The sequence below is a fragment of the Equus quagga genome, chromosome 13 (genome assembly GCF_021613505.1).
Source record: "Equus quagga isolate Etosha38 chromosome 13, UCLA_HA_Equagga_1.0, whole genome shotgun sequence".
Lineage (NCBI taxonomy): Eukaryota > Metazoa > Chordata > Mammalia > Perissodactyla > Equidae > Equus > Equus quagga.
Window position 1 is genome coordinate 96,674,226 of NC_060279.1, and position 25,042 is coordinate 96,699,267.

Consider the following 25,042-nt stretch of genomic DNA (forward strand, 5'->3'; position numbering starts at 1 on the left):
AAAGACACTGTGCCAGGAGAACGTCAGCTAAGATAATGGCCAGAATCATCCAGCTAGGGGCTGCTACTGCCACTGCCACCCCACCTATTCCTAGGCACTGAACACCACTGCCATGGGACTCCTGACTCATTGCGGCCACTGGGGACAACTTCCTAATTGTGTCTGTGCTTTTGTGTCACTTCCTTAGACAAGACTCAAAGTTTCAGGCAGGATGATCCAATTAACCAAGCCATTGTCACAGTTAAAGCCTTAGGGCTCAGGGTGTTGGGAGGAAGAATCAACGGCTCCTTCAGCTTTTGTGGTGGGAGGCAAAGACTTTCTCATGATGAAGAGATACAATAGGGAATTTTCCAAAATTGGAAGAGAGTTTTGAGACTGGGTATGTAATGCATAACAAATGCCATGATGCACATTATGTGAAGTGGGTCCTCTGAGAAGCAGAATCTTAGACGGAGTTAATAGTGCATGATTTTATTGCAGAGCAATGTGTGTGAAATACAAAAGATGGAGAAGTACAAGAAGAATGGTTCAGGAAAAGTCTTCAGACTAGGATGCAGATCTGACACCATATCCATGAAAGGAAAGAAGGGAGGAAGCAGAATTAGGCAAGGAGCGACTCAGACCACCATGCACAGATAAGAGACCTGCAATCCATCCAATGGGTATCTCTGAAGTGAAGATTGCTGTTAGAGATGTCTCATGTTGGGCAAGAAATGATCATGCCTTGAGGCCAGCTCCATGGCTGAGTGGTTAAAGTTCAGTGTACTCCACTACAGTGGCCTGGGTTCACAGGTTTGGATGCCAGGCGTGGACCTACTCCACTTGTCAGCCATGCTGTGGAGGCATCCCAAATACAAAGTAGAGAAAGACTGCCACAGATCTGAGTTCAAGGCAAACATTCCTCACACAAAAAAAGAAAGAAATGGTCATGCTTGTACCCCAGGTGTCCTTGGTCACTGGCTGAAGATTTCTTGGGGGAGCCTGAACTCTGCTCCAGGCTGAAGTGGATACTCAAGGTGCTGCTGCTGGAGGCTGTCAGTTCACTGCACTCCTTGAAGCTGAATAGCAAGTTCTTTCTTGAAGGGAGACCTGAGTGGCGCATCTCCATGCCTGCCAGAGGCACAAACATACAAGCACTCATCATTAAAGACTTGGTACTCCTTCCATAAACATAGCATTACAAACAGTTACAAGTACTCTTAAAGCACACAGTCCAATGGTCATCAAACGTTTCTTAGCTGTGAAAAACCTTTCTCAAATTATCTTACGTAGAAATTTAATACTTGAAGCAGGAGAGAGAATTGCTGAACTTTTCTCTCTGGGTAAAGCACTGAAGAGATCTAGACCTTCAAAAGAGCCTTCATTTTCATCGATGAGGACAGCCCATTAGAAATTCCTAGAAATTCTGAGGGCTATAAGGTACTGTAATCATTCAACACAGGTCCCTGTTCCAAGTTGGCCCTGTGAAGGACCTGATGACATAACGGTGGCCAGGATAGATTCATTTACTGACTACTTGGGACTAACAGTGCAGCAAAGAAGATTGACTCATCTCTGGGCATTGACAGCCCAGAGTGATCAGGGCTCTGATGGAAACACAGGACATAGTGTCAAAAGATATGATGGAATAAGAGAGACTCAAGTGGTTTGGGGTGACAGCAGGTAGTAGGAGACAGGCTTGAAGGAGTTGATATCCCTTTTATTTCCTGAAAATAATTTGTTTTATTGGAGTAAATTCTTCTCAGAAATTAGGTGAGTCAGTCATCTTTATACTGTCACTAGTAGGAAGAACCAATCAGGATATAGGAGTCAGACAGGCCATTTTCTTTGCAGTGGATTTTTTTTTCTTTAAAAAAGTTTAAAGTATACAGTTAAGTGGCTTTTGGTATATTCATAGATAGGTGATGCAAGTATCACCATAGTCAACTTTAGAACATTTTCATCACCACAAAAATAAACCTCATACCTTTTAGGTATCTCTCCCCTGCCCTGTCACCCTACTCCCACTCTAAGCAATAACTAATCTATTTTCTGTCTCTATATATTCTCTATTTTTGACTTCCATATTATTGGAATCATATAATATATGGTCTTCGTGTCTAGCTTATTTCATCTAGCATAATGTTTTTAAGGTTCATGCTATCATTCCTTTTTATGGCTGAATAAAATTCCATTGTATGGATATACCGCATTTTGTTTACCCATATATCTGTTGATGGATGTATTAGCTTCCTAGGGCTGTTACCTTCCTAGATACCACAACAAAGTATCACAAACTGGGTGGCTTAAAAACAGTGGAAGCTTCAGCCATGGCACGCGATTCAGCTCAGTGAAGTTCAAGATGCTGATGAACTTAAGGGCTGGTGCTTGAAAGGCAGAATTGGGGTGCTTGAAAGAAGCTTTTCAAGTAGGTAAGGTGTAGATGACCATGTGACAAGTGATATATACTTAATAGAGGTTTTGGCTTTCTCTGTCCCTTTCATGTTGGTAGCAGGAGTGAATTTTGAAAAGGTGGCAAATATCTGTAGGAACGTATATCTAAGAAGATTGTACTGCAGCCCCATAGAGAATTTCCACAGAATTCAACAGCCTTATTTAGAGCAGCTCTTCTACCGACCAATCCAGGTTTGAAACTTGACGCAATAATTAGACCAGCTGTTCTATAACTATCTTAAAATAACTTTGTCAACCGTGCTTTAAATTACAAAGGTTATTTTGAAATCCCATTCTTTGGATTATCCTAAAGATTATGCGTTCTTTTGTGGTGTACTCTTATTTAAATATTGCTGTTGTGGCATATATATGGTGACGGTGGACTTAATTCTGCCTAAGATTTATCTCTGCACTGAGCAAAAGATCTTGCATTTCTGTAGTAAAATGTGAAGCTATTTTCATTTTGTTGGTGACTAAGGAAACTTTTGAAAGGTAGTTTAAAAAAAAAAAACTTTAAATGCTTACAAATTTTTCCATTATATGTAATTTTAATGATCAAATTTGATCTTTTTGATGGAAAACAGGTCAATGGGGTCCCTATGGGTCAGGTAGGGTTTACTTGGAAAGGAGCATAACAGAGTGTTTGGGGCACTGTTCTACATCTTGATTAGGATGGTGATTGCATTTCTCAAATTTCAGGGTGAATTTTACCGAGTGAAAATTATATTTCAATAAACATGACTTTAAAAACTTTATAAAAACATGACAGAAATTTATTGTCTCACAATTCTGAAAGCTAGAAGTCTGAAACCAATGTGTTCGAAGGGCCATGTTCCCTCTGAAACCTGTAGGAAATGATCCTTCCTTGCCTCTTCTAGTTTCTGATGTTTGTGGACAATCCTTGGCATTCCTCGATTTGAAGATGCACCACTCCAGTGTCACGACAATCATGACAGGGCCCTCTTCTCCTTGTGGGTCTCTGTCTCCTCTTCTAAGGACACTGGCCATATTGGAGTAGGGCCTTATCTAACGACCTCATCTTAACTTGACTATACCTGTAATGACCCTATTTCCAAATAAGGTCACATTCTGAGGACCTAGGGGTTAGTACTTCAAGATATCTTTTTAGGGGACACAATTCAACCCATACCAATGGACATTTTGGTTGTCTCTACCTTTTGGCTGTTATGAATAATGCTGTTATAAACATTTGTGTACCAGTTCTGTGTAAACATATATTTTCATTTCTCTTGGTTACATACCTGTGAGTATGTAGTTTATCATTATTTCAATTCATTTGTGAAGATTTTAACCATTATTTCTCCAAACATTCTTAATGATTCTTCCTTGTTCTCCTCTCCTTCTGTACTACCATTACATGTATGTTGGTGTGCTTAATAACGTTCCACATTTCTCTGAGGCTCTGTTAATTTTTCCTCATTCTTTATTCCCTCTATTTTTCAGCTTGCATAATCTCCATTGATCTATCCTCAAGTTCACTTATTATTTCTTCTGACAGTTGAAATCTACTGTTAAGCCCCTCTATTGAACTTCTCGTTTTAGTATTGTACTTTTCAACTCCAAAATTTCCATCTGGTTCCTTTCTATAATCTGTCTCTTTATTGACAGTCTATAGTCTATTCGCTGCCATATTGTCATCATTACGTTCGTTTACTTCTTTAATTCTACCTTAGTTCTGTGAATATATCTATAATGGCTAATTTGAAGCTTTCTTTTCGATCTGACGTTTGATTACTCTCGAAGGCAGTTTGTGTTGTCTGTTTATTTTTTCTGGTCTATTTGTCATACTTTTCTGTTTCTTTGCAAGCTTTGTAATTTATTATTGGAAAATAGATATTTTAGATAATATACTGTAGCGACTCTTGGTATAGCCACCTCTCCCCAAATCTTGGGGTTATTATTATTATTTGCTTGTTTATTTTTTAGTGACTTATTTTAGCTATTTTAGTGAACTCTATTTTCTCCCACACAGAGTTAAGCCTCTGAAGTTGTTCCTAAGGGAAGCACAGCTGTGAGTATGCCCACAGTCATCCTAGGATGACAGTGGTATTGGTAGGGCTCTCTTTCTGTCTTTCCCTGACCACATACAGCTGTTAAACCCCACTAATTCCTGCCTGATCTCTCAGTTGTTTCCAATAATTCCCTAGGGCATAAATTGCTGTGCAAACTAATCTGATCTAATTTTAGCATCCTTTTGAAACAATAGTCTTTGAGGTCAGTGTTTGATATTTGTTCTCACACTGAATGAGCTCCTTCTAGCTTCCTTATCCTCTGTTTCTCTCCTGCAAACTAGATGGCACACAGTTCAAGATGTACCTTCATTAGGGTGGAATGACCAATGTAAGTAAGAGTTTATGACTGGATTAATGGGCAGAGGGGTGAGTGAAAGTGTAAATGGATGAGTAGAGGGGAAATAAGTGGACTGTTTGAGAATCAGATGGATAAAAGTTTGGAAGAATAGATGCATGGAAACATTAAGAGATTTATTAATGAATGAATATATGGACTAACTATGGATGGATTAATGGATGCATGGATGGATGGAAGAATGGAGAGATGTGAGAGTATTTGGAATTGAAGGGTGTGGGCAGTTAGAGATGTATGCATAGGTAACACTAGACCGGGATCTACCTAAATGAAGGAGGCAGGTGCCTATGTGTAGTGGGTATGTGTTTTACAGCCTGCTTCTCCCTTCAGGCAAAATCTCTGATCCAGGACGCTAGAGCTGGGCCCGTGGACAACTGCAAGCTTCTTTCTGAGTAACACTTCTACTCTAGGAGCTGAGCATTTGGTGGAGGGAGAGCAGCAGTACGATGTTCTCTCATCCCAGTATTCTCAGCGTGCCCAAGGTGGAGCCTCCATTCTGCCTTTAGGGATTACACAGAAGGAGTGAGCTCCTATCTCCCAGCTGCACTTGCCCAGAACTCATCCGTAGGAATGAATAGACGGGAGTAGGATGAAAAATGCTGAAGTCCAAGTCCCCCAAGGAAGAAAGCCCTCTGACTGGGAGCTGGGGTTGAGGAAGCCCCGTGTTGTTGTGCAGCAGTCTGGAATGGAGTCTCTCCCTTGCCGAGTTAGGAGGGTGAGGAAAGGAGCAGTCATAGTTCCAATTCTACCAACTTTAGTCTTTCTTACTGAATTTTTGTTGATCTTCTTGAATAGATGTTTCTTCATTTGCTGTTTACCCTTAGGACTATGTCCATTGGCTTTAAATGGTTATTTAAAACTCCCTTCTTAAATGGTAACAATTCCCTTGATTAACAAACAGATGAAATATTTCACTGTCCTTTATATACGTATTCATATTTCTCTGTAAATATTGTACCTAGTGTAGTCTCAACCATTTGTACTAACTACAACCTTTAGCCAGCATAACTAACTTTCATTAAAAGGAAGAAGCAGGGAAGTTAGAAATGTTTAGGTATTCTGTCCATGAGTCCATTTTACACATCACTTTTGAAATCATAAGGTGGCAAAAACGGACACATATAGTAACATCATCCAATAGCAATTGTAGATACTTTATCTTATTAATCTATCACTGTTCTAGAATATGTAAAATTATTCAACGAGTAAATTAAAACTGTTTAGTGATTCAGTAAGCAGTCTTTGTATCTTTGTTCTTAATTTGAAATTATCTAGATATTCAAAGATTATTTATTAATTAGCTCTCTTCAATTTAATAATATTCTAAGCTCTGAAAGCTAATTATGAATCTGAAAATTGCAATTTAAATTGAAAACATCCAGTCCTTATGACTGAAGCATTATAAGAATGCATATCTTTTTATAAAGATATTACCTATCACAATTTAAGTCAGTTAAACACATGATTTTGTAATCTTAATAAAGTGATATTAGTTAATCCGACTAGGAAAAAAACAGAAGTATTTATAGATATTTAAAATAATTAGGCTACTCACAGCAAAATAAGCCAGGCCATGAACAGACTAGATTATTGTGCTAACATTATTTTTACACAGTGGTAAAGCAAAGAGAAGACATAGAAGTGTTTTTAGACAAAAATTAAATCAGTCAGAGTCACATAAACTAGAAATATTTCCAGAATATGCCAAATATTAAAACTTTATAGTTGCTTAATAGTACTTTTTTGCTTCATAGCTTGAAACCTAGTAACCAATGCCATTAATTAAACTCATAGCTAACATCCTTTTGCTTTATTCCCAAAACACAGCTTTGTCAAAAAAAAAAAGATAAGGGATCAATTTTTTTTTATTCTTATTATTAATGGTATGATAGATTACAACCTTGTGAGATTTCAGTTGTACATTATTGTTAGTCATGTTGTGGGTACACCTCTTCCCCCTCCGTACCCTCCCCCCAACCCCCTTTTCCCTGGAACCACCGATCAGATCTCCTTGTCAATATGTTAACTTCCACCTATGAGTGGAGTCATATAGAGTTCGTCTTTCTCTGACTGGCTTATTTCGCTTAACATAATACCCATGAGGTCCATCCACGTTGCTGCGAATGGGCCAATTTTGTCTTTTTTTATGGCTGAGTAGTATTCCATTGTGTATATATACCATATCTTCTTTATCCAATCATCAGTTTCTGGGCATGTAGGTTGGTTCCACATCTTGGCTATTGTAAATAATGCTGTGATGAACATAGGGGTGCAAGGGACTCTTGGGATTTCTGATTTGAGGTTCTTAGGATAGATACCCAGTAATGGGATGGCTGGGTCATGGGGTATTTCTATTTTTAACTTTTTGAGAAATCTCTATACTGTTTTCCATAATGGCTGTACCAGTTTGCATTCCCACCAACAGTGTATGAGGGTTCCTTTTTCTCCACAACCTCTCCAACATTTGTCGCTCTTGGTTTTGGAGGTTTTTGCCAATCTAACAGGTGTAAGGTGATATCTTAGTGTAGTTTTGATTTGCATTTCCCTGATGATTAGCGATGATGAACATCTTTTCATGTGTCTATTGGCCATACTTAAGCCTTCTTTGGAGAAATGTCTGTTCATGTCCTCTGCCCATTTTTTGATCGGGTTGTTTGTTTTTTTGTTGTTAAGCAGTGTGAGTTCTTTGTATATTATGGAGATTAACCCTTTTCGGATAAGTGGCTTGTAAATATTTTTTCCCAATTAGTGAGCTGTTTTTTTGTTTCAATCCTGTTTTCCCTTGCCTTGAAGAAGCTCTTTAGTCTGATGAAGTCCCATTTGTTTATTCTTTCTATTGTTTCCCTCAACTGAGGAGTTATAGTGTCCGAAAAGATTCTTTTGAAACTGATATCAAAGAGCGTACTGCCTATATTCTCTTCTAGAAGCCTTATTGTTTCCTGCCTAATCTTTAGGTCTTTGATCCATTTTGAGTTTATTTTGGTGAATAGTGAAAAAGAATGGTCAATTTTCAATCTTTTGCATGTGGCTGTCCAGTTTTCCCAGCACCATTTGTTGAAGAGACTTTCTTTTCTCCATTGTAGGCCCTCTGCTCCTTTGTTGCCAGAGATTCTTTTTTTCAGCCACGTCCAGTGTACCAATAAGTCCATCAAAGACATTTTTCATTTATGTTGCAAGGCCTTTGATCTCTAGCATTTCTTTTTGGTTCTTTCTTACAGCATTTATCTCTCTGCTGACATTGCCCATCTGTTCTTGCATGCTGTCTACTTTATCCATTAGAAGCCTCAACATGATAATCATAGTTGCTTTAAATTCCTGGTCTGATAATTCCAATGTTTGCCATGTATGAATCTGGTTTTGATGCTTGTTCTGTGTTTTCAAACTACTTTTTGCATTTTGGTACATCCTGAAATTTTTTCTTGATAGCCAGACTTGATGACTCAGTCAAAGAACTGCTGTAAACAGGCCTTTAGTAAAGTGGTGGTGAGGTGTGAGGAGGGGGGAGGCATTTTATGATCCTATGATTAGGTCTCAGTTCTTTATTGAGCCTGTGTCTGGACTGCAAGCTTCACAAGTGTTTTTCAGGTTTTGTCTTCCCACTTAGGTGGGACAGGATGGCTAGAATGGGCTGGTGTTGGGTATTTCCCCTTCCCTATGTCAGTTAGGCTCTGATAAAGAAAATCTAGCTGGTTAGGCTCTGGTTAAATAGTTTCTTCTGAGGGCAGAATTTGTTAAGAACAGAATTCTCAGTTGGATTTCAAAATAGTTCCTTTCCCTGTCTTTCTGCCAGAAGGATGAAGATATTTTCCTGATATTCAATGTGAGAACATGGTAGAGCTTCCAGAGATAAAACTCACAATGGTTTGGGGGCCCCCAATGACTGAGTCTCCCTGGAATTTTTATCTCTCAGATTGGCCCACCATGAACCTCTCACACCTAGCTGTCAGTTACAGCTAGGTTCTCCTACCCCGGCACTGATGCCCATAGAGACTTGTAGTCTGGTGGGTTGTGATCTTCTATATTGGCCTGTCAGTCTCTCCAATTTTGGGGACAACACTTTGTGCTGTGACCTCACTTCTTGGATCTAAGAAGACTTGTTGCTTTTTTACTTTGTTCAGCTTTTTATTCATTGTTAGGATGGAGTGATGACTTTCGAGATCCTTACACGCCAGACCAGAAACCAGAAGTCGCTCAGGTGCTTTTCAAGTCTGTGATCACTCTACGTTTGCTACTCAAAGAAAGTCACAAGGCCATCCCCAAATCAAGGTGTGAGGACATACACTCTGTTCATCGGGATGGTGGGAAAGAAGGAACAAATATTTCTGAACAATAATTTAATCTACCATAGAAGTTATTTTTACTTCTTTATCCTTTACTGTGTTGTTTAAATTATGTATAACAAATGTGTATCATCTTAGCATCAGATAGAAATGTTTATTTATTATGGATGTTTATTACAGATTTATTATAGATGTTTAAGTATATCCCTTACGGTCCAGGAATACAATGCTTAATTTCTTTTGAAGCCTGTAATATGTACAAATGAATGTACAATATATTAACAAACTCTTTAAAGAAAATAAAATGAACATCTGTGTAATTAACACATCATTTAACAAACTGCCAGGTTGGATTTCTCTCCTGAGATTAGGGCTGGGAAGTGGTCTCTACATCTTAGATTTTGGAAACAAATGCACACACCTCCACAGATTCAACAGCAAAGGTCAGATAAACCAATACAGGTGATCTTGGTTTATTATTACTTAATATTATCTTGAGTAGAAAAAGGAGGGGCTGTCTAATAATATATTTCTCTTGGTGTTCTGAATCTTTGTCTCCCTTTTTTATATTTAAAAAAAAACAGATGAGTTAGGTCTGGCAAAGGCAAAGGAGTCATCCTTGTTCCCTAGCAAGCCTTTGGAAGACAGTATGGTTATCCTATTTGATAAATGGGAAGACTGAGGCCCAGAGATGAATTAGGTGACTCACTCAATGAGGAAACGATAGGGCAGAGACTTGAACCCTGCTTGACTCTTAATTGCACTAAGCTACAATGATGTTCCACTGTCTCTGCACTAACAAAGAGATGTTCAAACTGGGAGTTGACCTCACCTCAGAGTTTAGAGGTCTAGACCTGAGGACTAGAAATATGAAGAAAAGGGAAAGGGCGAGGTGTTTTCTTGGGTGAATGCAATCTGCCTTTACTGGTGATTGTTGGTTATATAACCATCCCCTGGATAGCGCAATCTCTTCCCTGATGGTGTCCATACCCAGAAAACTTTAATCCCGGGGTGTTCAGATTTCAGTATAAGCTGATTTCCCAGAATCCGTTCAGGCAGAACATGATGCCCTGGACACACCTCTTGACCGGCACCAGGTTGAGTCTCTCTTCTCCTCTCAGGCAGGCCGAAGAAAAACTAGTTCTACAGCCAGATACACTTAAAAGCTTGTCACTTCTAAACCACAGACTCCTTGAAACACAGACATGCCAAACTAGAGTATGGAGTCCCAGAATATTAAAATCTTTGAAATGTAGACTTCTAGTATAATTGAACTTCACACTCTCACAATCTCACAACTTTAGAACTACAGCACCTTAAATTCTTAAACACAAGGCCTCTGACACTCAGGTTGAACTTTGAGATTCAGTAACATGAAATCTTAGGATTCTAGATGGTTAGCATTTCAGAGAGAGAAGAATGGACTTTGGAGTTTGTCTAACCCAAGTCTGTAATTTTACAGATGAGAAAACTAAAGCTTGGGAAAATGTTGGGAAGGAAAGGGCTCACCCAGGATCACAGGAACCAAGGCTCCTCTGCTTTTCTTTTTCAATAGTCCTTCCAACATCAGGACTTACCCTTTATCCCCCTTTCCTCATCTGTGTCCCCCTGAGTCTCCACCCTAAAATTCTTGGTTGGTCAATAATCCTCCTCTTGTTCTGTCTTCCTTTGCACCCAGCTCAGGGTGAAATATGGCCCAGTCTTCACCATGTACATAGGTCCCCAGCCAGTAGTTATTCTATGTGGACATGAAGCAGTGAAGGAGGCCATGGTATACCGAGCAGATGAGCTCAGTGGTCCTGGAGAATTGCCTTCAATAGAGCAAAAGTCCCAATGTCATGGTAGATAACAACAGCAAAAACATGAAATGTTTGTAATGCACTTTCTTGTGTCTCAGATTTTTCATAAGTACTAAACATTCACTAGCACATTGACACCTTCAAGGGAACTATTAACAGCATCATAGAATTTCAAATAAGGAAGTTTAGAGTAGGAAAGTTTTGATAATATCACACAGTGAGTAAGTGGGAGAACCAGGATTGAACCCAAACCATCTGGCTCTGGAATACCTGCTGTGTTATGTCCGTTCTCATTTTTAATAGATTAACTACATGATTTATGTACCCAATCAAATCCTCACAGCCAAGGTTACTTCTAACCTTCCTCCACAAACACACACATACCCACTACACATAGGCACCTGCCTCCTTCATTTAGGTAGATCCTGGTCTAGTGTTACCTATGCATACATCTCTAACTGCCCACACCCTTCAATTCCAAATACTCTCACATCATTCTCTCCATTCTTCCATCCATCCATCCATCCATTAATCCATCCATAGTTAGTCCATATATTCATTCATTAATAAATCTCTTAATGTTTCCATACATCTATTCTTCCAAACTTTTATCCATCTGATTCTCAAACAGTCCACTTATTTCCCCTCTACTCATCCATTTACTCTTTCACTCACCCATCTGTCCCTTAATCCAGTCATAAACTCTTACTTACATTGGTCATTCCTCCCACTCTTTTGATTAATTTACAAATATCAACTCAACCATCCTTCCATACCTGGAAGTTTCTGACTACATGGTAATTTCTTTAGTGTAGATACATTGATATCCAAGTGTGATTTTAACTGTACATAAATGTGCATGTCTAGAAAATCCAAGTGGTATTGAGAAAAGTCTCTCCATTTCAGAGTACTTCACATTGCACTTATCCCTCCCTTTACCTTCTAATGCATCTAGCCCATTATTTATCCAGTTGCAAATATGTCCTCTGAGAAGCTCTCCTTGATTTCACTGAAACATTCCTTGCCTGATTCCCTATCCTCCAACCTCAGTCTATGACTTGGTCTCCCCATTGAGCCTGGGGAGGTTGGAAGGGCTTCACTGAGAATAGAGTCTAGAGCTTTCTTATTCTGGCACCCTCCCCGTCCAGCATAGGGTTGGGCATAAACAGAAGGGAAGGCGGGAGCCTAAAACTGAGATTCTGGCAGGTGTAAGTCTGGCTAAAAGAGAACAATGGATGATTCTCTGACACTTCTCCCTGACCTTCCTTTGAGACTTCAAGATGGGAAAGCTGAGCATTGAGGAGTGGATCCAGGAGGAGGTTGGATTTCTGCTTGAAGAATTTCATAACACCAGTGGTATGGATGCCAACAAGTGGAGCGCTACAAGCATACTGGGTGATTGTAGTGAGTTCAGTCTCCAAAGGAGAGGTGTTGGCGGGAGAAAGCTCTGGATTGGGAGAGGATGAGAAAAGATTAATTTAGCATTCACAGATTTTCCCAGTCAGGGTCCATTTTAAAAGTTAAGATGAAAGACCCTTAAAGATCCTTGTGTCCAGAAAGTTTAATCATTGCACGGCAGGGAGTCTGTGAGCCCCTGAAATTGCAGGCAGAATTTGCCAAAGCATGAGTTTCTGCCTTTTTGTGCAGATAAAATCAAAGTTTCACTACATTTTTAAAGAAGTCCACTCTCTGCCCAATGATAAGTTTAGAAAACACTGAGGTATACATAGAAAAGATGCCGAGGTTGAGAAATACAAAAATAAATAAATGAGTGAAAGAGGGACAAATTTCTCTAAATCAGAGACTTCTCACCTGAGCTCTGTGGATGGCTTAAGAGAATCTACATGAAAGTTTTGAATGTCTTTATACCCACAATAGTCATTTGTAAAATTGTATATTTGTCAGTGTTTGAGTTATGTGGGAGAAATTGTCCCAAATGCCTTGAGCTAAGACCAGCATCGTATTTTGCAAACGGTGCAACCGACGCCTAGGGAGGAATTTTCTTAATAGAGCAAATGGCATCAGTGGTAGAGCTGGACTCAGAAATCAAGCATTCTTTTTTTTATGTCCCTTACCAGAACTTCTTTCCCAAGTATGTAACTCTTCCTACAAACACATAGAAAGAATAACAAAAAATAGCAATAAGCCTCGCTAGCCCGTGTCGAGTGCTTACCACATGCCAGACACCAAGCTAAATATTTAACACACATAATGATTTTGAGTCCTCATCAACCAATGAAGTGTTTATTAAACCAACTTGCATTGTGGGAAATCTAGACTCAGCACACAAAATTGAAATGACTCACACATTCTTCTAAGCAGCCAAGCCATGACTCATAGCCACAACTAAATGATTCCACGTCCCATGCTGCTCATCATTGCTTCCAACATAGAAAATTTCTATCACCTGGGGCCCAATAAGGCTTCTTCCTGAGCTTTATTGTCAGCAACAGCATCAGTTCTGTCATCTTTGGAAGCCACTTCAACTGTGAAGACAAGAAATTCCTGAAGCTACTGTGGATGACCAATAAGAGTTTCCTTGAGATGAGCACACCCTGGCCACAGGTGCCCACCGGTTACCTCTCAGTTCACCGCCAACCTCAGTTAACTAAGCGTCTGCCTATACCTGTCTTAATCCTCCCCAAAACATTTAGAGGAAAGTACAAATAAGTCCTGAGTCTCTAAGAAGCAAATGGACTCACCTAATTCTCAAACTCAGTGCTGGACTTTTAGACTAGCTGTCTGCCTCCAGGCTCAACCCATGCTGGCCCCTGGTGCCCATCACTGACAAATTTCCTTTGCCTAGTTCCCACAGCTCTGTGGCATGTATTCTGGAATTGTGCAATATTTGCCAGGATGGCACATCGTGTCTACTACTTGATAGAGGAGCTCAAGGACGTCATTGCCTCTGAGGTAAAGATCAAAGAAACATCCCTTGACCCCCAAAACCCTTGGGACTTCATTGACTGCTTCCTCATCAAGATTTAGCAGGTGCTACTCTCCTTTCCCAATCCTTTCCTCTCATCTCATGATGCCTGCCACTCTAACACTATTTGTAAACCTGTTTGGGATAAAATAGTAATTATAGTCTTACATGGTTGCTTACAGCTAGAGATAAAACATAGAAACTGTAAAAGTCTAAACTCTTGGAATATTTTTAGGTAAAACTTTGAATCTCAAAAAATGAATAGTGCTCCAATGACATAGGAGTGCTAATATCTCGTTGAGTTCCTGATTTCCTTTCTTTTGGCTATGTACCCAAAAGTGGGATTGCTGGATCATATGGCAGTTCTATTTTTAAATTTTTCCAGATCCTCCATACTGTTTCAATTCTGGCTGCAACATTTTGCTTTCCCACCAACTGTGTACAAGTGTTCCAGTTTCTTCACAAGTTCAACACCTGTCTTTTGTTTTTCTGAGAATAGTCATCCTAATAGATGTGAGATGCTACCTCATTGTGGTTTGCTTTGCATTGACCCAAAGATTAATGATATTGAGTATGTTTTCACATACTTAGCCATTTGTTTGTCTTCTTTGTAGAAATATCTATTCAAGACATTAGCTCCTTTTAAAATCAGTTCATCAGCTTTTTACATTGAGTTGTAGGTTTTTCTTATACATTTTGCATGTTATCTCCTTCTCAGATACATGGTTTGTAAATATTCCCTCCCGTTCTGTAGGTTACCTTTTCATTTTGTCGGTTGTTTCCTTTACTCTGCAGAAGCTTTTTAGTTTGATGTAGTCCCACTAGTCTATTTTTGCTTTTGTCGCCTGTGTTTTTGGTGTCATGTTCATGAAATCATTGCCAAGACCAATTTCATAAAGCATTTCCACAATGTTTTCTTGTAGCAGTTCACAGTTTCAGATCTTATTTTTAGGTCTTTAATCCATTTTAAGTTGACTTTTGTGTATGTTGTAAGGTAAAGGTTCAATTTCATTCTTTTGCACATAGATATCCAGTTTTCTCAACACCATTTGTTGAAAAGATTATCTTTTCCTCATTGTCTATTCTTGGCACCATTTTGAAGATCAGTTGACCATATGTGAGTAGATTTATTTCTGAGTTCTCTATTCTCTTCCATTGATCTATATTTCTTTCATTATGCCAATACCATACTGTTTTATTTGCTGCAGCTTTGTAATATATTTTGAAATCATGAAGGGTGATGCCTCCACCTTTGTTCTTTTTCAATAAGATTCGTTTGGCTGTTTGGGATCTTTTTTGGTTCCACATAAATTTCAGAATTTTTTTTTTATTTCTGTAAAGAATGTCCTTGAGGTTGTCTTAGGGATTGATTTAAATCTGTAGACAGCTTTGGGTAGTATGGATAGTTTAACGATATGAAGTTTTCCAATCCTTGAACACAAGATATCTTCCCATTTGTTTGTGTCCTCTAATTTTGTAACCAATGTTTTGTACTTTATTTTTCAATGTACAAGTCTTTCACTTCTTAAGTTTATTCCTAGGTATTTTATTCTTTTTGATACGATTGTATATAGCATAGTTTTCTTAATTTCCTTCTGGATAGTTTGTTATTAGTATATGGAAACACAGTTGATCTTTGTATGTTGATTTTATATCCTGCATCTTTACTAAATGTACTCATTTTAATAGCTTGTTTGTGGGGTCTTTAAGGTTTTCTATATATAAGATCATGTCATCTGCAAACAGAGAATATTTTAATTCATTTTCTGACTTGAATGATTTTATTTCTTTTTCTTGCCTAATTGCTCTTGCTAGGATTTCCAATACTATGTTGAAAGGAAGTGATGAGAGTGGGCATCCTTGCCTTCTTCCTCATCTTAGTGGAAAAGCTTTCAGTTTTACACCATCAAGTATGCTGTTAGCTGCAGGTTTTTCAAATATGGCCTTTATAATTTTCAGGTTATATCTCTCTATTCCTAGTTTGTTGAGACTTTTTATCATAAAATGATAAATTTTACCGAACACTTTTCTGCATCTATTGAAATGATCACATGATTTTATCCTTCATCTGTTTATGTGATGTATCACATTATTTGATTTTCATATGTTGCACCACGCTTGCATCCCAGGGATAGATCCAATTTCATCATAGTGTATAAGCCTTTTGATGGGCTGTTGAATTCACCTTGGTAGTATTGTGCTGAGGATTTTTGCATCTATGTTCATCATGGGTATTGACTTGCATTTTTCTTTTCTTGTGATATCTTTGTCTTGCTTTGGTATCAGGGTAATAGTGGTCTCATAAAATGAATTTGGAGGTGTGCCTTTTAAAATATTTTGGAAGAGTTTGACAAGGATTGGCATTAATTTTTCCTTAAATCTTTGGTAGAACTCAACAGTGAAGACATTTGGTCCTATGATTTTCTTTGTTTTGAGATTTTTAATCTTACTAATTTTACATCTGTTTAATTTTCTGTTTCTTCATGATTCAGTCTTACTAGACTATATGTTTCTAGGAATTTATCCATTTCTCCTAGGTTATCCATTTCCTTGATATATAATTGTTCACAGTAGTCACACAATCATTTTTATTCCTGTTATCGGTTGTAATGTCTCTTTCATTTCTGATTGTATTTATGTGAGTCTTATCTCTTTTTTTTATTTAATCTTTCTAAAGGTTTGTCAGTTTTGTCTATCTTTCAAAAAGAAACCCAACTTAGTTTGTTGATTTTTGCTCTTGTTTTCCTACTCCCTATTTTGCTTATTTCTGCTCTAATTTTTTTTTTTATCTTTTCCTCCTTTGTGTTCACTTTGTATTTAACTTTTTCTTCGTTTTCTAGTTCATTGATGTGTAAAGTTAGGTCATTTATTTGAAGTTATTCTTCTTTGTAAATGTAGGCATTTGTGCTAAAAACTTCCCTCTTCATTCAGCTTTTGCTGCATCCCATAAATTTTGGTATGTTGTGTTTTCACTTTCATTTATCTTAAGATATTTTCTAATTTATTTTTGGTTTCTTCTGTGACTCATTGGTTGTTCAAAAGTGTGTTGTTTAATTGCCCCTCTTAGTGAAGTTTCCAATTTTCCTTCTGTTATTGATTTCTACTTTCATTCCATCTTCGTTTGAAAAGATGCTTGGTATTATTTCAATCGTAAGTTTTAAGGCTTGTTTTGTGACCTAACCTAGGCTCTATCCTGTTTCATGTGCACTTGAGAGAATGTAAATTCTGCTGTTGTTGGGTTGAACGTTGTATATGTCTGTTAGGTTCATTTTGTCTATAGTGTTGTTCACATACACTGTTAATTTTCTGTCTGGTTGTTCTATGTATTATAGAAAGAGGGATATTGAAGTCTCATACTTCATACTGCCATCTATTTCTCACTTCAATTCTTTCAATGTTTGCTTTACATATTTAGGTGCTGTGATGTCAGGCACATTTTTATTTCTAATTGTTATATTTTCTTGGTAGATTGACTCTTTTATCATTATATAATGTCTTTGTTTCTTGTGACAGTTTTTGAGTTAATGTCTTTTTTTTTTTTCTGATATACGTATGGCCATCCCTACTCTCTTTTGGTTATCATTTCATGGAATATCTTTTTCTGTCCCTTCATTTTCACCGTATACGCGTCCTTAAATCTAAAGTGAGTCTCTTGTAGACAGTGTGTAGTTGGGTCTTGTTTTCATTATCCATTGAGCTAATCTATATCTTTTGATTGGGGAGTTTAATTCATATATATTGTAAATAATTATTGATTGGGAAGGATTTACTATTGCATTCTGTTATTTGTATACTGTTTGTTTTGTAGTTCTTTTGCCCCTCTTTTCCTCTTTTACTGTCTTCCTTTGTGTTTCATTGTTTTCCTTTTTATCATATTGATATGCTTTGACATGTTTCTCTCTCTCTCTCATTTTGCCTCTAACTGCTATAGGCATTTTCTTTGTGGTTATCATGGGGTGTACATAAAATACCTTATAACAATCCATGATAATCTGGTAACATCTTAACTTCGGTTGCATACAAAAACTTGACAGTTTTACTTCTCCCCCTCCCACAATTCATGTTATTGATTTCTCAGTTTCCATTTTTTATATTGTGTATCTATTAAAGTATTTTAGTTATTTATTAGTAATACTTTTGTCTTGTAACTTTATACTAAAATTAAAAATGCTTTACTCATCACCATTACAGCAATGCAGTCTTCTGTATTTGTATATATATTTACCTTTACCTACAAATTTTATACTTTCTTATGCTGTTGTATTGTTGTTTAGCGTCCTTTCATTTCAACTTGAAGAACACCCTCAAGCACTTCATTTAAGGCAGATCTAGTGGTGATGAAATCCCTCAGCTTTCGTTTGTCATGGAAAAATTTTTATCATTTTTGAAAGACAATTTTGCTGAGTATAGTATTCTTGGTTGGTAGTTTTTCTGTCACGACTTTGACTGCATTATCCCACTGCCTTCAAGCATTCAAAGATTCTGCTGAAAAATCCACACGATAGTCTAATGGAGGTACCCTTGCATATGACAATTCAATTTTCTTTTGCTGCTTTCCAATTTCTCTTTGTATTTGACTTGTGACAGTGTGACTATAAGGTGTCTCAGTGTGTGGATTTCTTTCAGTTTGTCTTATTCAATATTCTTTGATCTTCCTGGATTTGTATGTCCATTTCTTTCTACAGATTTGGGAAGTTTTCAGCCATTATTTCTTCGAACAAGGTTACTGCATTTTTCTCTCTCTCTTCTCCTTCTGAGACTCCCATAATGCATATATTGGTACACTGTTTGGGTTCCCTGAAATCCCACAAGCTAACTTCCCACTTTTCCATGCATTTTTTTTCTTTTTCTCCTCTAACTGGGTAATTTAAAATGATTTGATTTTGAGGTCACTAATTCAGATTCGTTCTGCTGACTCTCTGCCGTTGACCTCCTCTATTGAATTTTTCAGTTCAGTTTTTATATTCTGCAGTTCCAATATTTCTGTCTGGTTGTTTTAAAAATGTTCTCTTTGTTGAAATTGTAACTTTGTGTACAACTTGAGCATTGTACACATTTTGAGCATTTTTGTGATGGTTGTTTTGAATTCTCTGTCAGGTAATACATATATCTCTGTTTCATTGTGTTCAGTTTCTGGAGTTTTCTCTTGTGCCTTTGTTTGGATCATTTTTCTTCACTTTCCTTGACTCTTTGTGTTGGTATCTATGCATTAGGAAAAAACGCCACCTCTCCCAGTGTTTATGGATCGGCTAGATACAGAGATCTTCCCCAATCAACCTGGCTAGAGTTTCTGTGGTTCTCTCAAACCTTCATGCTACTCCAAACCACTGTCTTTGTTTTTAGAAGACCTCAGGCCTCTAGAGTACCCTCAGCAGTCTGAGACAGATGGGACAGGAGCCACTCCTTTGGGGAGCTCCCCAAGAAGTTGGAATGCTGGAAGAGCAATCCAACTCTTTCACTCTCCATGGATAAGCTGGGAGCTGTGTTTTTTCACCCACTCACTCTGTGTTGAGCCAGAGAGAGGAACTGTAACAAGTGCCCACATGTTTGTTCAAACTACCACTTTGTTCACTGTGGCCCCCAGGGGTCTATTTTATACTGAGTCCTCTCAGCAATCCAAGACAGATGAGACAAAAGTCAGTCTTGAGTAGTTCCAAGAAAAGTTGGGATGTTATATGTGCAGTCCAACTCTTTCCCTCCTCTAAAAGAAGCTTGGAGCTGGGATTTATCAACTGCTCATTCTATGCTGAGCAGGAAGGAGGAGTTGTGCTGAGGGCTTGCATGCTAATTCAAGCCACCAGTTTGTTTTCTGTAGCTGCTAGGGGACTAGTGTATTTCAGGCTCTGTCAGTGCTCCAAGACAGATGAGATAGAAGGCAGTTCTTCAGTAGCACCAGAAAATGTGGGGCCTCAGATCTGTAGTCCAACTCTTTCCATCTGCAGGGAGAAGCTGGGAGCTGGAGTTTGTTTCTTCTCCCACTCACTCTTCGTTGAGACAGGGGGCGCTGTGGTGAGTACTTGCATGCTACTTCAAACTACCGCATTGTTCTCTGTGGCCCCCAAGGAACTAGCAAATGCCAAGCCCTGATGGTGTTCTGATGCGGGTGACACAGAAGCCAGCTCCTCAGGTAGCACCCAGAAAATTTGGGGCACTAAGTGTGCAGTCCAACTCCTTCTATTCTCAGGGAGAGTCTGAGAACTAAGGGTTCCCTCTTGATCATGTGGTGATGTGCCAGGAGGGGAGATTGTGGCAAGAGACTGTTTCCAATTTTCCTTTCAATTTCTTATCAGTGACTGGTGTTGCACTCATCCAGGTACAGGAGTCTCTCGGCTAGTTTCTGGATTTCTCATAAATTGAATTGATCCCTGGGTTGGTGTTGAATTGATGTATCTGTGGGAAAAGAGGAGTCCAAGGCTTTCTATTCCTATTCTTCCTATGTCTTATTGATGTCACTATCAAATCTTAAAAATTTTTTTCATCCTGCAATTTTTTTATTGAGATATAACTGACATATAACATTATATTCATTTCAGGAGTACAAAATAATTATTCAATATTCGTATGTATTGTGAAATGACCACTACAATAAGTCTAGTTCACATTCATCACCATACAGAGTTACAGAAATTTTTTTCTTGTGATAAATTCTTTTAAGATCTACTCGCTTAGTAACTTTGAAATATGGGGCCGGCTCCGTGGCCTAGTGGTTAAGTTCGTGTGCTCTGCTGCGGCAGCCCAGGGTTCGGATCCTGGGCACGGACATGGCACTGCTCGTCAGGCCACGTTGAGGCAGTGTCCCACATCCCACAACTAGAAGGACCTGCAACTAAGATATACAACTGTGTACGGAGGGAGGGGGTTGGTGAGATAAAGCAAAAAAAAAAAAAAAAGATTGGCAATGGTTGTTAGCCCAGGTGCCAATCTTTAGGAAAAAAAAAAAAGAAGAAATATACAATGGAGTATTATTAACCATATTCATCATGCTGTACATTATACCCACATGGCTTATTTATTTTATAACTGAAATTTGTACCTTTTGACCCCATCACTCATTTTGCTCACCTCCCACCCCCAGCCACTGGCAACCATGAATCTGTTTCTCTGCACCTCTGTGCTCTGCTTTTGTTTGGTTTTTAGATTCCACAAATAAGTGAGATCATATGGTATTTGTCTTTCTCTGTTTGACACATTTCACTTCACATAATGCCTTCAAGATCCAATCATGTTGTCTCAAATGGCAAGATTTCCTTCTTTTTGATGGCTGAATAATATCCCTATATATATATTTCATTTCTTATCTATTCATCCAATGATGGACACTTAGATTTTTTCCATGTCTTGGCTATTGTAAATAATGCTACAATGAACATGAGGATGAAAATTGTTTTGAGTTACTGTTTTCATTTCCTTCAGATAAATAACCAGAAGTAGAAATGCTAGATTATACTATAGTTCTATTTTTAATTTTTTCAGGAATCTACGTATTTTCTCTAGTGGCTGCAGCAATTTATATCCCCGCCAGAAGTGTACAAGGATTCCCTTTTCTCCACATTGTCACCAACACTTGTTATTTCTTGTCTTTTTGATAATAGCCGTTCGAACATGTGTGAGGTGATACCTCATTGTGGCCTTGATTTGCGCTACCCTCGTGTTCAGCGATGAGCACCTTTTCATGTACCTGTTGGCCATGTGTATGTATTCTTGTAAAAGTTCTATTCAAACCCCCTGCCCATTTTCTAATTGGATTGTTTTGCTTTTCACTATCGAGATATATGAGCTCATTATATATTTTGGATATTAACCCATGTCAAATATATGATTTCCAAATATTTTTTCACATCCCATAGGTTGCACGATCATTTTGTTGATGGATTCCTTTGCTGTGCAGAAGTTTTTTAGTTTGATGTAGTTCGACTTGTTTATTTCTGTTTTTGTTGCCTTTGCGTTTGGTGTCAAATCCAAAAAAATCATCATCAAGACTGATGTCAGGGAGCTTACTACCTATGTTTTATTCTAGAAATTTTAGGGTTTCAAGTCTTACATTAAAGTCTTTAATCTATTTTGAGTTATTTTTGTGTATGGTGTAAGATAGTGGTCCAGTTTCATTCTTTTGCATGTTACTGACCAGTTTTCTAGACACTATTTATTGAAGAAACTATCCATTCCTTATTGTATATTTTTGACTCATCAGTCATAAATAATATGTGTGGGTTTATTTTTGCGCTCTCTATTCTGTTCCATTGTTAAAACTTTATAATTATATATACTAGAGACTTAAAACTGAAGAAAACTAGAATAATAACATTAGAGTCATAGAATTTGAGAAATTTTATGTTTAAGAATTTAGAAATGTAGAAGCTTAATACTTATAGAACTTTAGAATATTCAAATTTTAGAAATTTATATTTTTATGTAAGACAACTTTAACACTTGGAAGTTTAGAATTATATACCCTCATGTCCTACAACTTCCAAATTTTCCAAGGCACTTTGCTTTCTACTCCACTCTTCTCCCTATTGTTCACTATTCTCCCTATTGTTCACTTCACTCCAACCACTTGCCTCCTCCTCTCTGTTCCTCTCACACAGCATATATCCTCCTGCTTCAGGATGTTTGCTCTGGTTATCTCCTCTACCTGGAACATCCTTTCCCAGACACTACGTTGGTTTACCCACCTGTTTTCTTTTCATAAAGTACTTCCTTGAACATAGGGAGGGCATAAGAAGACAAATAAAGAAAATGTTTACTATCCTCTTCATTTTCACGATAATAATAATCCCTGCACTGAATTAAACCTCAAGAACCTGGTCCTCACCACTTTCAACTTCTCCTTTGGTGACACAAAATCAGTGAGCTCAACCCTCTACTATGGATTCCTGCTGCTGGGGAAGCATCCTGAGGCAGAATCTTAGGATCTGCTCTTGAGACGCTCCCCAATGTCTCCCACTCCCAACAGGAAGGAAGACATACTATAGAAAACTTAGAAACCCACTGCCTTAGACTCTTTCAACTTTAGGACCTCAAGATGTAGTGAATACAGAATTTTGGATTCTCAGCACAGTAAGGCTATTTAATATAACCTTCTACTTGGTGTCAGATTCACATAAAATCCATTTCCAACACGTGATAGTCTGGTCTGTTGAGTAACTATTAGTGAGGAAACTCAATATCTTGCTAAATAAAAAACTCCAATTTTAACTTGTCTACCTTCCAACATAGTTAAAGCAAGCTGTTAGATTTCTCCTGCTAGAGATGATGGGAGAGACTAACCCATATCCACTCAACTATGCTAGCCTCATCTTCATTATCCAGTCTGAATTTACTATTTTCAATAATCAGATATTTACTGGAAGCTTTCCTTGTGCCAGGAAGTGTCCTGGTTATTGCATAATGGATTTTGTATAATCACTGTGACCTTCTGTCCTATGAATTCTGACCTCTTCCAGCCAAGATCCTTGAAGAGATTGACCAGGCTACTGGACCACATTGTGCCCAAAGTGTGGGTGACTGCATCAAGGTGTCTTCAGAGAAGCTGTGATCCATGAGATACAGAGAGTGACCAACATTGCACCCATGGGAGTTCCCCACAGTGTCTCCGAGGACACTAATTTCTGAGGCTACTTTCTTCCTAAGTTGGAGTTGCACTTTCAGTGTCACCCCCTCTTTCTCCAATCACCTCTCTCTCCTCCTGTTTCCCTACTTCATACTCTAACACTGATTTCTTCTAACTGCCCCCTTCTTCACCCCAGGACGCCAATGTGTTTCCCCTGCTTGCCTCCATCCTCAAAGACCCAAAATACTTCCGCTGCCCAGGTGCCGTCTATCCCCAACACTCCCTGGACGGGCAAGGTCACCTCAAGAAGACTGAAGCCTTTGTGCTTTTTTGCTCTGGTAGGTCTCTATGGTCTGAGTTTCCTCCAGGAACATGCTAGTTATGTCCCCAGAACCATGTCTGTATTTGACGTCCAGGTCTGAATAGGAATTGACTCATAGCATCATAAGCTATAGAAAAATCATAAACTTTGAATCTTGGAATCATAGGATATTAGAATCATTGACTTGGCTCACTAGGAAAACAAAATTGCAACAATGAAAGCATTAATCAGAGTCAGCAAACTTTTATGTAAAGGACCATATAATAACTGTTTTAGGTTTTGCAGGGTATACTTTGTTGTAACCACTCACTTCTGCTGCTGTATAGCACAAAAGTGGCCAAAGACAAAACTTAAATGGAGACACTCCGGGTTCCCAGAAGGCCTTTTTTCAGTAGACACTGAAATTTGAATTTAATTTTCATGTGTCACAAAATATTATTTTTCTTGTCATATTTTTCAACCATTTTAAAACATTAAAAGCATTTCAAGTATGCAAGCCATACAAGCACACGTAGCAAGGTATACCTTCCCCGTGAGCATGGTTTGCACCCATGGGATAAAATCTCAGTACAGTGGTAATTTAACTGTAATCCTGTGGCAACGGGAGTCAGTGCAGTGGTTAGGAACCAGGACCCCACCCCACCACTTACAAACTGTAGGCCATGGGTGAGTTATTTCAGCTGCCTGCTGTAAAATGGAGATTGATCTCTCCAAACCATTGGAAGGGTGACTACATAAGTACTGTTTAAGTGTCAGCTTTCTTTTTTACTCTTCACCAGTATCTGGTACAAATTAGGCACTTTATAAACAGTTAAGAAATTGAAATGAACAGAACCTTCAAATCTGTGGATACTTTAGACCTATTCCATCTTGGAATCCGATGGAATCAGAGCCCTCAGAGAAGTAGCTGCCACCTGTAGAGTCCCTTTAAGCAGCAGATCCTACCTAAGGATTAAATATAGGAACCCACTGAGTCTTTATAATGACACTATAAAGTGTATATTATCATGACCCCAGAGATGCTGAGGAGGCAGCTGAAGTTAAGAGGAGTGATGGGGCCAGAACGCTTTCCATGCCTCTATTACCCTGTGCAAGTGTGACACTCTTGCACTCCCCTATGCTCACAGGAAAGTGCAGCTGCACGGGCAAGGCCATGGCCCACGTGGAACTCTTCCTCTACCTTATCTCCATCCTTCAGAACTTATCCCTATACCTGCTGGTGTCACCCACAAACATACACATCAAGTCCAGGTCTCAGACTTTGCCATCATCCCACTCACCTATGAGTTATGCCTCCTGTCCCACTGTGTGCCTGCTACCAGTCACGGAAGGAACCATTGA

General features: G+C 38.5%; 1 pseudogene; it reads left to right on the plus strand.

The window, feature by feature from the left end:
* Nucleotides 1-4,785: 4,785 nt before the first annotated feature.
* On the plus strand, nucleotides 4,786-25,042 carry LOC124250381 (cytochrome P450 2G1-like; annotated as a pseudogene).